The sequence below is a fragment of the Opisthocomus hoazin genome, chromosome 21, assembly GCF_030867145.1.
Source record: "Opisthocomus hoazin isolate bOpiHoa1 chromosome 21, bOpiHoa1.hap1, whole genome shotgun sequence".
NCBI classification, from domain to species: Eukaryota; Metazoa; Chordata; class Aves; order Opisthocomiformes; family Opisthocomidae; genus Opisthocomus; species Opisthocomus hoazin.
The window spans coordinates 252,662-270,470 of record NC_134434.1 but is presented as its reverse complement, the minus strand read 5'-3'; the positions used below and the strand labels follow the sequence as shown (position 1 = coordinate 270,470).

General features: G+C 37.0%; 1 protein-coding gene across 2 annotated transcripts in view; it reads left to right on the top strand.

Annotated features, from left to right (window-relative positions):
• ANKFN1 (ankyrin repeat and fibronectin type III domain containing 1) overlaps window positions 1-17,809 on the top strand; it is a 120,140-nt gene that overhangs the window by 928 nt on the left and 101,403 nt on the right. The gene's annotated exons all lie outside the window — the stretch shown is intronic.

Sequence of the window (17,809 nt, the reverse complement as noted above, 5' to 3'; positions counted from 1 at the left end):
TTTATGTCAGTTATTTTGTGATAGACTTGCACAAGAGATGAATTAATCTCCCAATTCTTTCTTATTTAATGTACAAAGTTCCCCTGGTCACAGTTTTTCATCACATATGAATTAAAATTCAGGCATTCGAGTTCGTATTTTGACAAATCGTGCTGCATACTGATCATTTGGATGCAGGCTTCCTTTTATTCCACACTTACAGATGAGTCTCATAATGTCGCAGTGAATGTATTTACTACTACAGGCAACTTAGTTGCTCTTATTTCAAATGTGATTACTGCAGGAAAAAATAGTCACTGGTAACTACATGCGCAGAGCAGCTGAAGAAGTATTATGCATCAGCTATCCACAGTCATGCCAATACTGTCCTGTTATTACTCTTGCTATTCCTTGTGCAATGCTAACCTTCTACATACCACTTTCTATGTGCTTGTACTGCACCCAGTGCCACTGAGCTTTTCCTAGGTGATCACAGGTTCAAACTCCCTTTTGGGTGGTGATTGGCAATTTGTCTCTCAGCTCCAATTTAAATTAAGAAAAATAGCCATGTTTGCACCTTTATGAATAATGTTAGCTTTTGTGCCTGAATAAAGAAGAAGGCAACAATGTAATGTCAGTGAAATGAGTTGTTCTCCTTTTGCCTCTGCGGTTGTATTTCGCTCCTCTTATGCCCTACTTCAAACAGCACTACTGCATGAATCAGTGATACCAGTTAAGGTACAGGATTAAGAAATTTTGCATTAAGTAGGCAATGTTCGAGTTCCAAATTAGTATTCAGTATGTAATTATTTTGTAACATGTGAAGAAAATCCCAGGTTTAGAGGTTTTTTTAGCAAAGATTTCAATTAATTGCAGATTGATCTTCTTGACTACTTCCCCTGTCCCTGTTTGGTGTCTAGTTCTACAGTTTTCCGTTGTTCATCATTTACCCTGTCTTTTTGGGTAGAGTTCATTTTCCCTCAGATGAACAAAAATGTCAGTACTTTTGCCACACCTGCTATTAGAGATTTTGTATGAACAAGCCTCTGAGAGCACTTTGATTTACTTCAGATTTAAAAGTTTGTACTGTTATTAGAAGTAGCTATACTGTGCCTCTCATCCAAGCGTTTGAAGTGCACTGCAAACATGGATGAAGCCTCCCCAGAAATCTGGAGACAAGGAAGTAACACTAAGGGATCACTTATTCCAGAAACTAAGTAAATAACAAGAATTCTAATAATCAACAGAAGTGCTACATATCTTAGAACAGGAAGCAAAGATCTAATGTAGAAGCAGCAGATTAGATTGATACCAACACTTATTTCAACTTCTCGGTGCTTCATATATAGGACACATGCATAGGCTAAGCTGAAATACAAGAAAAAGTGGATGTTAGTCTTAAAGATTAAAGAAATGAATGATGATTGACCTATAGGAAGAGTTATGAGAAGCTTACTTACGTGGCTGGCAGCAAGAAGTTGGAAAAGTTTAATGCTTTTAGCAAGAAGGATAATCTCATACAGGTCGAATTTCTAGATTGTACCATCTTCATATAGCATATGATTTTTCAACACCAAGTAAAAGGCAAGGTTTATAATGTAAGTAATTCTTTTTTTGGTCTGATTTATTCATTAAAAGATCAGCAGGTATAACTCCTGCAAGATGTCTCTGGCTAAAAAGCAATTCATATATTAGCTTGTGCATGGATCATGGCTTTTTATATCGTAGCCCTGAAAAGAGAGCTGGTGTGATAGTCTGGTGTGATACTACCCCTAGCAACCTGTTATCACTCATCTCATCCATTGCTAAAATACATTACTATTGCATAAAGGTAGACAGTGGGCATCCTCTTCTGTAACGAGTTTTCAGCATCTTTCATGGGAAGAGCCAGAAAACCTAGGAATTGTGAATGAATGGCTCTTAGGCATCTGTTTCCAATCCTGGAACTGGTCTGGCATTTTCAGAGAGCCTTAAAGGATTTAAGCCAGCACCAGAGACCATGTACAGTCTGTAGCTGTTGTTCAGCAAAGTAGCTAGAGTCTTTATCCTTGTATCATTGGTGTCCTGACCCTGGGTATGTCTACATGGCAAACTGTAATGTAGCTGGAGAGATGCATGTGGATCAAATGCCAATTAGTCCATGGGACTAAGGGCCCAGCCACTTGCTTATGTAGATGTGGGCCCTGAAAGTAGACAAAGTGCTACAAATCTTTCATTGCCCCGACATCCCATTTAGTCATGTTGTGTCACTGAGCCAAATACAATTCTTACTGTAGCATATGCTAGTGTGCTTCTACTGACATAGGTAACAACAGCTGTAAAAACACTGGAGCAATAGGTTTAGCTTGTTCCAGGTTGATGAGGAGACAAACCCTACAAAGACCCATGAGAGCACTCTAGTTTCTGAAGTGTACTAGCGCCTTCATGTCTTCATTGCTAGTGTCGTTCTTGCTAGCTCATTTATGACAAAATTTGCTATAATCACATCAAGTTATCTTGATGTGTAGGCATACTTGATGTGGTATAAGCTGTACTGAAAAAACAATTGGGAAGTGTTATAGCCCAAAGATTTGTTTTGCTGAAAAAACATATTCCCCAGCAATTAAGATGTAAAAATAACTATGTCATGTGCTTAAAAACTTAATGGTAATAAGCAGTGCACATACAACTTCTAAACTGCAAAAGTAGGTGGGACATCTGAAAGAGTTCAGCAAGGAGTTTGGATAAATAAGTCTTGTCTCAAAGCCTTTTCAAATTCACAAATATCCTACATATAAGAAGACTTAGATAAAAGTTTCTTTTCTTTACCTGAAAGATATCAATAGAGTTTTAATGGACAGCCCTATGGAGAACCAGTATTACTTCCTTATGCCCTCATTTTTAATCACTAATTCTTCAGTCATGGGATTTGTGGAGCTGTTTTCTCATCTTCCTATGACAAGTTGATTTTACTTCAGTATCAGTTTTCATCTATAGATGTTTCCTTTTCATACTTCCTTTCTCTTACTTTTCCACGCAGTGGATAAGAAAAAGACTCTTTTCTTGCTTTTCTCTTCTCTCTCTACTCTTTCAGCACCATTATGAAAAAGCATATAAATGTGTGTTTGTAGAATCTGCTATACAGAAGCTATTCTGAAGTGTAATAGATGTATTCATGGGATAGTCCTTCAGACTCTAGTCTATTGCCTGGAACACTTGTAGGAAAAACTAAGTGGGAGAGTCTTCAAAATAAATGAAACTGTGCTTTAACATTTCATTTCTCTGCTTCTAGAAATATTTCTCTTTGATCTAAAAAAGGTAAAATCAAGACCTGAAAAAGTACTTCACTGATTTTGTAGTCTTCTTTTGTGTTGTCTTCAAGCCTGTGTTTTAAGGATGATCTCATGTATGATACAGATTAGATTTGTTCTGTAGTAGTAAACCTTGAGAGTCTGGATTGCATGTTGGAGGAAGGTCTGGAAGTTCAGTATGAGCTTAAAGCTGATGTCTAAACTTGTCTTCTCCAGAAGCTTATCGGAAATGTGTATACAACAGCTCTGAGTTGGGGGTTAGTTTCCTGCCTTAAGGCAGATGGTGAGCTGAGAAAGACAGAAATCTGCAGAGGGATCCTAAAACAGCCTTTTCCAAATCTTTTAAGGCTAATGTCTCCTTTTCCTTTTGCATCCTGACAAGGTTGAAATTAATGTTCTTTGGATTTAAATTTCACATGGAGTCAAGCTGAGAAGATGTACCTGAATCCAAGTTTCCTCTAAATACAAAGTTGCTGCAACTTTTGTTGAGAGCTAATCCTTGTGTGAATCATATGGCAATGCTCAGCATGCCTGGTCTCCTGAAGATGTTCCTCTGAGGTCAGCAATTGTCTCAAGCAAATATTTGCCACTTCATAAATCTCTGCTTGTATGGGCTGGATTCTATAGCCTCTCTTTTTGGGCAGTGCAAGATTATAAAACAGCTATCATGCATCACCAGGGGATTAACAAATTCTTTTGGAAAAGGACACTGGATATTCAGTCTGAAACACAATGTTTTCTGTAGTCAAATTAAGTTTTAGATTGGTCAGATTTTCACTTGAAATAGATAGGAATTTCAGGTCCAACATTTTAATGACTAAAATAATATGCTGTGAAAGTTGACATATGCAGTCAGTGCATTTTTGAAAAACAAAGGAAAAAGTTTGAAATATTTCACTGAATGTATGATTATAGTGCTTGGGGAAATTTTGGTAATAATATTTAAAATTACAACTGTATTTCAAAAAATATTATAACGAAGTGTATCAAATTTGTTCAGAAGTTAATGTTGAGTTAGAATTGCCATTTAGCCATTTGTACCTCTTGAAAAGTATATATATCACTAGGCATCTTACATATGGAAAATATGATGTATGGTCATTGCAAAAGGATGTGGAAAAGAACTGGCCATTTTTATTGGATTTGGTCTGGTGTGACAATACTTTTTGGCTCACAAGTGAAGGTAATCATTCAATTTTTTGTTTAATATATAGCCAGAAAGTTATTCTTTAAAAATAATCAACATAGTATTTTACATTGTTGGAGTTGGAATTTAAACCAGATGATGGCTGTTAGGGGCTTTTTAACACTAAATGGGTGGATATATGTCCCACATCTAATTAGTTAATGCTGATTATGTAAAACATGACTTCCATTGTGTAATTCCTTCTGTATAATCTGATTGCTTTTCACTGCGGTGCTGTGTACAAAGAAGCTCTGTGACATCTTGGTTGGGTAGCTGAATGTCTCTATGTTGTCCATTTAAAGGATTCTTCAGATTTCTAACACAATGTTGTAAGGCTTGGACCGATGGTGTCTGAGCTTGGCCTTTGTGGTCAATTTGGGATTGAAAACAAATGCCGTAATAGCTGTATGTTCACTGCTTTCCAGGAGATTCTTGTATAAAGCATATTTTGTATCTCATTATCTGTATCTGTTTCAGAGGACAGAAAGTGTGCAGTCTGAATGTTCAACAGGGGTAAGGATAGAGCCTCAGCTGTGGCATGTTTCAGCATTGCCCAATTCAGTTGAACTACTACAGTTTATATTAGCTAAAGTATTGTTCTTTGCAGCAGTACATTAAAAAATCCTCAGTTTGGTTTAGATAATAATAAGGGGCTGAGAGTTGCAACATTTGATGTCTTAAGGTGAAGCATCTATTTTTACATGGTGTCATGCTACAGGCATGATGTTTTAGGCATTTTTAAAACTCCGTGAGATGTTATGAAGATGAAGTTTTGGAAAGCATACCGGATTCTGAGCAATATAAGAGAAAAATGGGGTAGAGAGAGATTGGTTTGAGTGGTTGAAATTTCTTTCATTTTGTCACCACTAGTCTGCAGTTTGGTGATAACTACTGCTCCAGACAGCTCCCATCCTATCTTATTACTGTCCCTATTGAACAACAGTAATTCTTTGCTGTTTTCTATTTAAAGGAACAAAACAGAATGGCAAAAGCATTTCTCCAATTGATATCTGCTGTTGTGTTCATATGGCTATTTATTTAAACCCATGTTATGCAATAATAAAGCTGTGAAAGTGGTACTATGTACACTGAGAATCGTCACTCCCCAGTCTGATTATAGTGCCAGTTAGGATTATGTTTAGATTCATCATTCAAGAAACAGAGAAGGAATTGGGACAAAGAGAGCAGAGATGTTATAGGAGAATGATAATGAGAAAAGTAAAAGTATTTTAGCGTATTACCTCCTAGTCTACTTGGCTACCTAGTCAGAGAGTACATTGTGCCTTTGCGAGCAGAGGTGGATAAGTGAAAGATAAATGTATGTGGTTTGATAAAGTCTTCATATCTTGCAGCTAAACATTATTTATAGATATTAATGAGGTCTCTGTCTCTGCTATTTTGTTATGAACCTCTGTCCGTGTTTCTGGCAAGCTTTTCATGAGGATGATTAATAGTGAACTTTTAAAACTATTTAAAAAATAACTCCCCTGCAGGAATCTGTAGAGTGAAAAAAGCTGATAGTAATACACTGCTTTAGTGTGATACTGAGAAACTGTATGTTAAGAATAAGTGTAGTCATTGTTGCATGTGATTTTTTTTCCTTTGAAAATTTTTGCTGAGCTTAATATTGTTGTTGAAAAAGGTGATGTTTTAGACTTCGTATTTAAATTGTTGACATAAAGGGTATTTAGTTGTAAACCCAGCAAACTCTGTAAATTGTCTCAGACCATGCTCTTGCAAAAACCTCCTCATGGGTCTTACCTCATCAAAATCAGCTGTTTATAGGCATAAGTGTGCTGACTGCGATTTCTTGCTTTTCATCAATGAGTTAAGAAAGACTACGGCTTTCAGGACACTGATTGATTTATGCATATTAGCAATAAAGTACATAATATACTATAGCTCTTTCAAAGTGCCCAGCCAACTTTATTGGGACTTTTATCCTGCTCACAAAGTTTGCCTTACAGGACCAGGTTTCAACAGTGATAGACTTCACAACAAGTGGCTAGATTGTATATTTCATGTTAGTTAGGCCACTACATTTCTTAAATAGGCGTTTTAGATTTATCTTGGGATCTCAATACTATAAAGGGTTTTTGTTGGAACAGAAAGGGAACATAATCCAAAAGCCTCTGAAATTGATGGAAGTTTTTAGCAGATTTCAATGAGCTGTGAGCTTAACTTTGAAAGGACATTTTGAAGAATTAATTAGCTTATTTAAACAGATGTCTCATTATGAACCTGATACTATTTTTTTCTGTCTTGCTAAAAACCACAGGGTCTTTAGGATCAGAATCTTGAAATTTCCAGTATCCAGTACTGTGGCTGAAATAGCAGCTCATACTTCACTTTACTTTTTGTTGTTGTTGTTGTTCTTAAAGAAAAGATTGAAATTGCATATAAAACCCAAGACATCCAACTGGTCAGACACTGGAATGGGACTAAGCAGAGCCAACTGCTAATCATGTCTCCACCACCACGTAACTAAACCCACACATAACTGTCATTTCTTCACCTTGCTGTTTCCTCTGTGTCTTATTTATTTATGTTGAAAGCTTGAAAGGGAAAGTATTCTCTCTTGCTAAGTGTTTGTAGAGCATATAGCCCCAGTTTCAGCAAGGGTCTCTTGATACTATAGTAATAAAAATAAGCAATTAAAGTCTAGAATAATTGCTTTAATTAGATGTTTTAGAGCTGACCAACTGCAGATTATGGTAGAAATGTGTCATGCTGGCTGCTGTACTGGGTACAGAATAACTGGTTTGTGTGCTTAAGCTTGCCAACAATATTCTTTTCAACTGGAGTTATTAACCTGTATTCCTCACCAAGAACTGAAATGTAATACCAGTATGGTAAAAAACATAACAAAAATGCATGCCATGTTTCCATGTATTACTAAATTGCTTTATTTTGAAAAAGTTTAATTATTCTCTAATGTATACTCATTCCCCAGTCCAAAATCTGTATGATCTCTACAGATCGTAATTCACTCTTTTTGTTCTCAACATATTCTCTCTTATTTTCTTTGTACTTCTGTATTGCAAGAATAAGGGTAATTTTCTCAAGATCCAGACTTTTTCTCCTTTCTGGAAGTTCTGGTTTCTGTTCGTAGTTCTGTTTTGTAGACCTGAAAAAAAAAAATTCATTAACAGTTGCTCATGTGTAAAGTTCCAGTTTGCAGCAGGTAGAAGTTTTTAGTTTTACTAAATTTGTGGTTTCAGTTTTTAATAGTTGAGTGCTACAACAATGTACACCGTGTTTGGTACGTATGGAAGGCTGGGGGAGAGAGACACACCTTGGGTTTGTGCAAAGATTTACTGGAATCTTCTGCTGTGCTTGTCTCTCTGGTGTGACGAGGGAAACTTGCAGATTCAGGGTTGGAAGTGTAGAGTAAATCCAATAAATTATTTCCTTTCCACGATGAAACATGAATAGTTTGTGCATGATTCTACATGTGAACATTCATCATTAATGGTTTCCTGTTCTTTGGTTAAATCTGAAACAGGAATGGATAGCTTTTGAAAGTTCTTATTTATAGTGCCTTAACTATAGCCAGTAATAATGGCTTCCACCATATATGTGACAGTGTTCTCTATGTGTGAGAGAACACTGAGTGTTGAGAGTTCAGTAGGCATTTAATAAAATAAGAGCTTGTTCTTCTGAACAAAAGGTATGTTAAAATAGTGGCTTTTAGAAATCTGCCCTTATTGGGAGTCACTTCATTTTTTGACTTAAAGGTTGGGCTCTGAAGTGGATTATTAACATGCAAGCCCAAGATATTTTTGAAATGTCACCTAAAATAGTTGATAGCTAATAGAAAAATTGCTGCAAAGGAAGCTAAGGTGTCAGTTGATGTGTATTAGCATATGCAGTGACTCTGTGCGGTCACTTTGAATACTCAGTAAGTACAAACCAGTTTATTCCACTTTCTAAGGATTTGGGGTCTGGTGAGTGGATTATCACAGGGAATTGCTGCAAAGTAATTGGTATGCTGTAAATTTATGTCCCAGTGTAATTTGCGGTAATTTCCTGGGTAGAAAGATCCAACGCAGAATGAAACGGAAATGAACAGAAAGAAGCAGAGCAAACCCCAGCTTGCAATCCAGACTGCAAAGCTGGAAAAAACCCCAAGTTTCCATCTGGCTGAATATAAAGGAAACACAGTCCATAAAAGGGGATACTGAGATCTCCTAGAAGTTCAAATGGGGACAGCTACATATCCTTAGAGAGGCCATGACCAAACTTGTATGGATAGATATATAAAAATATTCAGCAACTTTGTGGTTTTGTTTTCATGTTCTGTAAGACAGTCACTGGTGGCAGACAAACCACCCAAGTTTGCATCTGACTAATCTGTATAGGAGGTTTAAAAATTAAACACAATTTTTACCATTTTTACCTAGTTTCTCTTAGTCTGCTTGATAGTGCGTGGGGAGGGCTTTTATGTGGCATAGCTGGTCAGACATGTTAGGAAGAAGTGGTAAAAATAAAGTATTTTCTAACTACTGTGAAAATTAAATGCAACCCCTGTGCATCGGAAAGATGGAGAAGATTTTTTCATGTAATTCTGTCTTAGTGTACTGAAGCATTTGTTCCTCAGCAGAGTGCTGTTGATATAGGAGTGGGACGTAAGGGCTCCACAGCCATCTTTTCTGCCTCAGTTAAAGGCATTCATTGTAACTAGAAATACAAAGATAAAAAATGGCTCACATAAGCCAGGCACCTGAGCATGTCTTCATTTTAACTGTTACAATCCGATCTTTTCATAAACACAGTTGTTACAATTCCCTTTGAAATTTTATTTTGCTTTTGCTTTTGACATTTAGTGGTCAAACACAGCAATACGAAATCTTTAATGTGAACCTTGACAACTAAAACTCATAGGCTCCTTTGTAATATCTTGCCCTTTGAACAATGGTGAAATACATGGGACATTTCCTGGTCTGACTTTTGGCAATGGGACAGTAGTATATTTTTGCAAAGTGAGATGTTTCTCCCCAGATTTGAGCACCTAGTAATATCAGGCTTCAGTGATCCCTGCAGGCTGACAGGAGACACATAGTCTGGCACATGTGTCCTGGTCACAGACATAACAGGGTTTCCCTGTGCATACTGTGCAGGTTTATCTGGATTCATCACCTCCAGCAAATAGGAGCAAAAGAGGTCTTATTCACCCATGCCTGTTTCTGCACCAGGCAAGGTTAATAGTGCAAGAAAGAAGTTGTTCTAGCAAAGGAAAAAAGAATGCTTTTCATTGCAAAATTGGAAACATCAAGACAGAAGAGAAAAAGGGAAATAACAAAATAGACTAGACTTGTTACCAGTCCTCTGAGTGAAGGAAAGACAAAAGGAATCTTTCTACCCCTCTTCCCCAGTTAGAGAAGACAGATCAACAAACATTCTTCCCCAGTTAGACAAGACAGATCAACAAACATTCATTTTTTATCTTGTTATCTAAAAAAAAGTTCTATAGGGACATGTCTTAAACTGGAGCAGGGAAACAGGCAGTTCATAGATGGGTTCAGTATCATCAGGTGACACTAATCCATGACTCATAAATGCTACCACACTATTACTGCTAACAGTAGCTTCTACACAGTGTGTCAATCTGAGCCTCCCCATAGTCATCCCCAGCTCCACCTCCTTGGAAAATCTCTTTGCAGCACTTCTTGTTGAAGAGGGGAAGCTCACTTGGAGTTAAGACTGTTCACCAGGAATGGGGTAGAGCCTCTTGACTAGGTCATGCAATAAACTCATAAAGAAATAAAAATAAATCTGATTTTCATTCCTAGTTTGTTCCAGACAAATTCTTTGGTATAAATGAGTGTTGTGGTTCTCTTTCCAAGAATGATGTGGCTTGATGGGATGGGGAATGGTGTCTTTTTAGTTTACACGGAAATTGCCAAGAAATAGATGAAATAAAAAATGTATTTTTTAAATTTAGAAGTCACTCCAGGAGGCTTATTTCTCAAGAGCATAAACCTCTGCCACATCATTTTATGTTGTGCTTTTCACAACTGATTAGAGAAGATAATGCTGGAGAACTTTAAAGAAAAAATGAGAACACAAAGTCACGAACTGGAAAAAGAACGAAAGCTTGACTGTCGTCTGTAAATAAGCTGTCTTGATAGGGGAATGTTCCTACTGGCCTTTTCTCTTTCAGGGTGGAATCTAATTCAATATAGATATTTTCCCAGTTTTCTCCCTTGAAATGTTAAGCTCTGAATGTGGCTATTACCACAAAAACATTTTCAAATTACATCCCCGATGTTGTATTTAAAGCACTTCCTCTTTCAGGTATCAGTTGACCAATATATTTCAGCCCACGCCTAAATATAAGCAGATTAATTAATTGTGCGGAAATGGCGGTGTGAATGTCTCACATATGTCTCTCATAAATAAACACTTATGCTTTAAAGTATCTTTTTTAACTGCATCTAAAATCTTCAATTGATTCAATAAGAAATTTGCATTTCATAAAATGTATCTAAGGATGAAAAGATTGTTCCAAACCTGTTTTCAGATATACCTAAGAATTCACAGTTCAGTCCTTTGGATTGTAATTGACGTTCACTACAGAAGGTATTTGCTCCACGTAGCTTAGGTGGCAAAATGGGGGGCCCAGACTCAGCTCGTTGGAGGTAGTTGACATCCAAAGGTAACCAGTCTCAGTTACTCTGAGGTGCTTGCCTCACTGCTTTGACAATAAAGGAAGCATTTACTACTGATGGAGAGACCTAATATGAAGGCAGGGTGGCTGTGTTTTCCTCACCATGTCTTCCAACAGAGCTAACAGCATGGCCTTTTGACTGCAGGATTGTCTGCCTCTCAGATAAGTATTTGTTGCACTTTAAACTTCTGCATCATTGACAGAAATACAGCAAGACTGTGTCTGTTTAAACTTAAGTGCATGCTTTAATATTTTACTGCATAGGAGGAAAAAAGTCGTTCCACACTGATTGAATGAATGTTAGGAAGGAGACTAGTGTAGTAAAAAATTCTAATGTTGTGTTACTAACAGCTGTAGTGATGCTCACCTACTTGATCTACAAAATCAGGATCCATCCAAATTTTGTCAGAGTTTTATAGCCTAGATTTTCACAGTTTGCAAATGGTGGAAATCTGTTGCTCTGAAACTTCTAGCTTGTTTTTCAGGCTGTCAAATCACAGAAGTTCAGACAGACATTTGGCTGAGAACCTAAAAACTGAATTTTTCACCAAAGTGGAAAATTAGTTGAGTTTTACTTGTCACTGTGTATAATACTGATACTGACGTTTACAGCAGAAAATATTCCTTTCCTAGCTAGAATTGTGAAGCTTTCAAAATAACGTTCTTCAGCTCAAATACTGTGACATCTGTGAACTTCTGCCGATTTTAACAGCAAAATCATTGGTTCTCTGGAAATAAATACTACAGGCCTCTTGATAAACCACTTTACACTTCAGAAATTTCCAACTTCCTAATTGTGATCAATAAAGGATTCCTCAACTGCCAGAATAACTTACCTTTATATATATGCTTTCTTTACACCTAGACTTTGTTGCCGTCAGTGGACTCTGTACATGAAACAGTACTAATCTAGAGAGGAGAAGTGTCCTGAACAACAAGAACAATTTTTCAGGAATTGAGCTTGCATATAGAGCAGCGGAGAATTTGCATGGTTACAGATGTTGTAGAAGATTAAATATAAAGGTTCTGTTACCTGCAGGAATGAAATCCATCTTGTCAGCTAGTTGGAAGACTCATGAGAAGGAATTTCCTGTTGTGGCCAATTTAATCTCTGCTTCCTCTGCCCCCATTACGTCTTTGCTGTGCCTGCTTCTTCAGCTCTATCTGAATATATTTTCACTACGGCACATTTAGTTATCAATCAACGGGAATCTCAGCTGCTGTTGTGCTTGGTGGACAAACTGATCTTTCTTTACACTAACAAGGAATGCCTGAAATAGCCAGACACACAGCACTGATTGATGCAGCTGCAGTTTATACACCTAGATTCAGACAGTCTGAAACTGCCAGAATTAATGGCTTATTATTAGAAAAATACTTCTGCTAGACTTATAATTTAAAACCATTTAAATGTCTCAGGCATAATCACTGAGATTAAAGTTTTGGCTCGTAGCTTGATGGTATGAGTTAGACACACATCTGCCTGTCTCAGGTGCGTTTTCTCTTAATGTTTTTGCTGTTTTAAGGTTTTCCTGTATTTCTGTGATGATCAAGATTGATGCACAACTTTCTATAGATTATGTCCCTGACTTCTATCGCTGAGCAAAAGAGAAAACTGTCCCACTGAGTCAAGCCTTGTGCAAGCAGGGTCTGGATCTCATGTAGAATGCAGCTCCTACTTTTCAGTTCTTGTAGATAACAACGTTCTGCTGTTAGCTTCAGGGAGGGAGGAATAATTAAAAAGTCAAATGCAAACTTCCACATTCCATCAGGTACAAAGCAGGGCAAGAGAAGGACATAGCAAAGTGCATCAGAGATGGGACCTGTTTCTTGCTTATGACACTAGTGAAAAGCATGTTTAGCGGATCTTGCAACGCGCATGGTTCTAAAGGGCTGAGAGCATAAAGCAGCCAAACTTCAAGTCAGCTAGAATTCTTAAAGCATACTAACAGTCTGATTTGGGGGAAACTACAAGAAAGAAACCCCAAAGGTTTAGGACTGTGTAATGTTGTTGCACAAACAGAAAATAGCCATACATTTTCGCTTACAATCTTGATCTGGTTAGCTCAACTCAGTGAGTGCCCACTGCTCAGGGAAAACACCAAGAGGCCACCCCCTAAAGGCAATCTGCATTTGCTGTAGTGTTGGCAAAAGCAACTGCTTTTTCTACTAGACTTGTTCTATGACATATAACAGAATCAAGGGCTTCGAAGAGAACATGTTGGAAATGAAGGGAAGGTACCAAGTGAGATGTGAGAGGAGTAAGATACCACACAAACAGGGTCTATGGGACAAATAGCTCAATTTTGCCGCAAACATTCTTACTGCCTTTGAGTGTGACTCTTAACCTAATGGCTAGCCTGTCTGTCATATATTAGAGTTTAAGTCTGTGACTGGCTTTCATCATGAAAATGAACCAGGACTTAAAAGCTCCAGAAGCACAAAATGCAGCATATCAAGCTATGGGAAGGATGTATTAGTACTGAGTGCTCCAAGATAGTGCACGGGCTTCCCAGTTAGGTTAAATCAGAAAACATGAGGAACTATATGAGGACAGTAGCTCTGAGATTCAAAGCATCAGGCTCTGTGTTGTCTAAGCAACAGTCTACGCTCAGAAAAAGCTATCAAACAGACCTGGATATTGCCATCACCAAGTGTGTTCTGTTAATGTGCAGCACATACTGCCAGCATGCCCAAGCAAGGACAGTCTCCTACATTTTGCTGCAATGTAAATGGCTATAGCTTTGCCACTTGTGTTAATACAATACTCTTAGTTTGTGTTACTGTGTTAGATTGTACAAGCATAATTATCAATGCACTTAAGGAAGCTTTTAACTGATGGAGTTCTTCTGTTCACTAAGTAAAATAATTTTTCTAGGAATACTCAGCATTTCAAAATATTTATGAAGGCTGATGTGAATATTTATTTATATATCACCTGCTAGATATCTTTTTATCTCTATTGTGTTGTAGCCTAGTTGATCAGAACATCTAGTGCTTGAATCAGGTCAAGCTTTTTGTGAACTGATAAACTAAAAAAGGTGGTGTATGGTGAACAGCATATTTTTTCATAAAAAGTTTATACTTTAGTAACCATCAGTGCTTTATTTTAGCAGTCCTCTTTTTAAAGAGAATCTTTTTCATGGTCCACTATCCCATTATCTAAATCATCAGTGAAAAAAAAAAAGGGTCTCAGCACTATTAAGTTTTCCCTTTTGAACCAAATATGTGATATTCATCAGCTTTTGGAGAGGAAGGGCTTAGAGGCTAACTAGGGGGGAATTAGAAGGCTTCTGTGTAACCTTCAGAACATGTGGGTCTGCATCCAGGGTTGCCTGTCTGCTGAGGACACACAATGTCAGTTTGCCTCCTTGGTAGGAAAACCAGATTTTTTTTCTGTTCTTGCAAAGGCTATCTTTTCTTTCCAGGCTAGGTAGCTGAGCTCAGTGTGTTGGTGTGTCAAGCACAACAGCAGTCTTCGAGCACTGGTTGTCATGCCAGACCGTTGTTCCTTGGTTTGTCAGAGCACTGTCACTCTGAAAATATACATGGGTTGTGAAGTATATCTCTCTTCTCTTTCTACAGGAGCTGCTTCTAAAAAGGTTTTTTTAGCTTGAGCAGTGGCAGCAAAAACACGGTTAGTATTGATTTTGCAGGTTATCTGAGGCTAAGTCTTGTTTGCTTTCTCTGGATAATTTGAGGCATCCTTTATAACCATGACTTTCAGACATCCCTCGGAAAAGGAAGAATTTTAGAGCTTCTTTTCCTTGCTTTTTTACAAATTGAATTCAAATAGAAGTCCTTTATATTCAGCCATTTTTGCTGAATCTCAATGTACATGGTGTATTTAAATAAAACATGACTTTCTTTTCTATTTACGTGCATTTCATTTGTTTCAGGAATAAATTAGTAATATAGTCAGTTACAATACCCAAGTACTTTTTTTTAATCTGGCTTTGGGCAGTTAATGTATTTTTATACAATTTATTGCTAAATTAATTATATGTTTGCACTAGGAACACTAGGACTGTTTGCACTCTTACTGCACTAGGAAGTTCATGCAAGGACATATTTCTTATTTTCATTTAACATCCCAGATTTTATTGACTCAAACTCTTAAGGTTAATAGGCATATTTATAGATATACCCATATCAATCTATATTGTGGCTCTCACTAAGTGCTAGAGAGGAGTTATTTGCACAGGAAGTTAAGACAAATTAACTAAAGATATGATTTTAAAGTATATTACTTAAAGTGCATTAAAGCTTGGTGTGAATGTTCTCATTCAGAAGTAAAGTAACTGTAGTTCACTTTACCTTAATGCACTTTAAATTCACACCTTTAAACTAATTTAGCTTCACTTCCTGTGTGGACAAGCCTTAAGATTGTTCGCATTAAATAGCTGTTCTGACCTTTATTTTCTACTTAATGCAAACACGTGAAATAGTCTTATATTCTAAAAAGACTATGTTTTAAAAAGGGATTTTATTGTGAATTTTCCAGTCATGACATTTGCTTGAATTGGGTATTAAGTGGTAAATTTTAGGATAAATCATACTTTTCTTTTATTATTTCAAGTAGGAGATTAGTGAGAGATGGAGTGTCTTTATCCAAACAAAACACGTAAGACACTATGGGCAGCACATGAAACTATGGCAACTCTTACTCAATGAGTCTGGATTATTTTCACTTGGGAATCTATTCAAGCAGAATAAAGATAGTTTAAACTATTTTTTTCAGGATTTCTGAACTTTCAAAGCTCCAGAGAAAAGGGGCCGTTAATAGGCAGATCAACTTATCAGCCCATACATAGTGACTTCGATGCTTTGTGAAACTTGGAATGGGGAGACCCACACACACAGAGCTCTGCCCAGGAAGCCTTGTCGCTAACATGGCAGTACACAGACGTTGTCTGTTTAGAAAAAACTATTTATTCTCATTATTTAGCAGTAATTTTGGTATAGGTATTGCATCTTAAAGATGGGTGCATGATAATTATTTATTACAGTCTCTTTGTGTAGTTTGGTGTACTTAAGGTATATAAACTAATCACTTTATCACTCCACATAGATTTTTCATTAATTTAGGTTTAGGTGTGTATCCTTTTATTCTCATATTTGTTATCAGTTCCATTAAAAGCTGTGTATTTCAAGAAACTGAGCTCTTCTCATAAAAACTTTGGGTTTACAAATTTTTTAATGGTATTTGACATGTTAGGCTCTTACTAATGTTGCGTATTTGTAATACCAGGGATATAAGCAAGATTGACCTACTAGTAGTAACGGAAGTCTAACCCCTGTTATGCCTGTTGTGTGAATTCATCCAGTCTACTTGTAGCAACATTATTTACCCTTCACAGAACAGTGCTTCTGCGGTTACCTGTAGGTAGTTGTATCAGGCAGTGTACAGAGCTGGGTGATCTCAATGCATTCCATGGAATACAAGGATGTGAATTAGTAGTTAGATCTGCAAAGCGTGTTGGTCTCCATCCAGCAGCGTACCTGAGTTTCTACTTCATTTTTAGTACTTAAGTGGTCTCATTGTTTTCAGCAGAACTACTTAGACTTCTGAGGGGTTAAAGAAAATCATGTGCTTAATGCTTTCCAGGGTTAAGACCAGAATGCTAAACACATTTTAGGGTTTAGCACTATGCATTTTCCTCTGCCGATGACATGAACTTTAACTAGGGAGCGTGTGTGTTACATTTGCCAGCTGTTATTCATAGCGTTCTATGGTTTGATCAGAGCTGGCATGTAGCTCAAAAAAGACTGTATGGCAGCTGATAGTTAAGTGTGTGTGTAATAAAAATTGTATTTTTGGTCTTCAGATAATGATGAAAAATCTCCAACTCTCTTTCATACTCTTCCCCATTTTTCTTACTGTTCAAATTTTTTAGGAAGCAGTAATACAATTTCTAGATGGATCTTTATTTACTGTATTCACTTTATTCACTTTGAACATAACTTTTGTTCCCTTTTCACATTGTTAATGAAAGTTACAAAATGTTTGAGAAAGTTAAACTCTGAAGTACCAGAAATTCCTGATGGCCTTTCCCATAGAAATCCAACCCTATGTGAAACAGAAGAATAATATATGAAATTTCAGGTTTTAAAAATGGGTAAAGAATAGTACACAGATACAGTAGTGAGTGCCAGAGACTAACTTTTCCACATGCTTTAGTAAGTAAGATAAAATACATTGACTGGTGCTTGAAAATATATTGGTATCTGATATGTACTAGAAGATCTACAGAGTAGAAAGGAAGCAAAAACCTTCAGCATCATTATTGGTTCACGTATTTGTAAGAATGATTGCCACTGGGAATGATGATAATAATGTCTTCTATGAATTTGCTGGTTATATGTTGTCATGTCTTGAATCATAAACATAGAATATCACAGAGGGAACGTGCCTTAATAAACATAGGCAAGAAGCATTGTACAGATATTATTTGTGTTACAGGATCACCTGCAGGCTCTATTTTATTAGGTATTGCATGTAAGAAAGCAAGCTTGCTGTGCCGACAGATGATGGATGAGGGTGGAAGGGGTCAGAGAAACAGGAAGTGACTTGGTCACGGTCGTATAACAAGAATAGAAACGAAGTCTCCTCACTCCTAAACCCAGCGTGTTATCCAGTATTCCACCCTGCTTCTCTGTCTGTGTGCTTTGTTATTTCTTAAA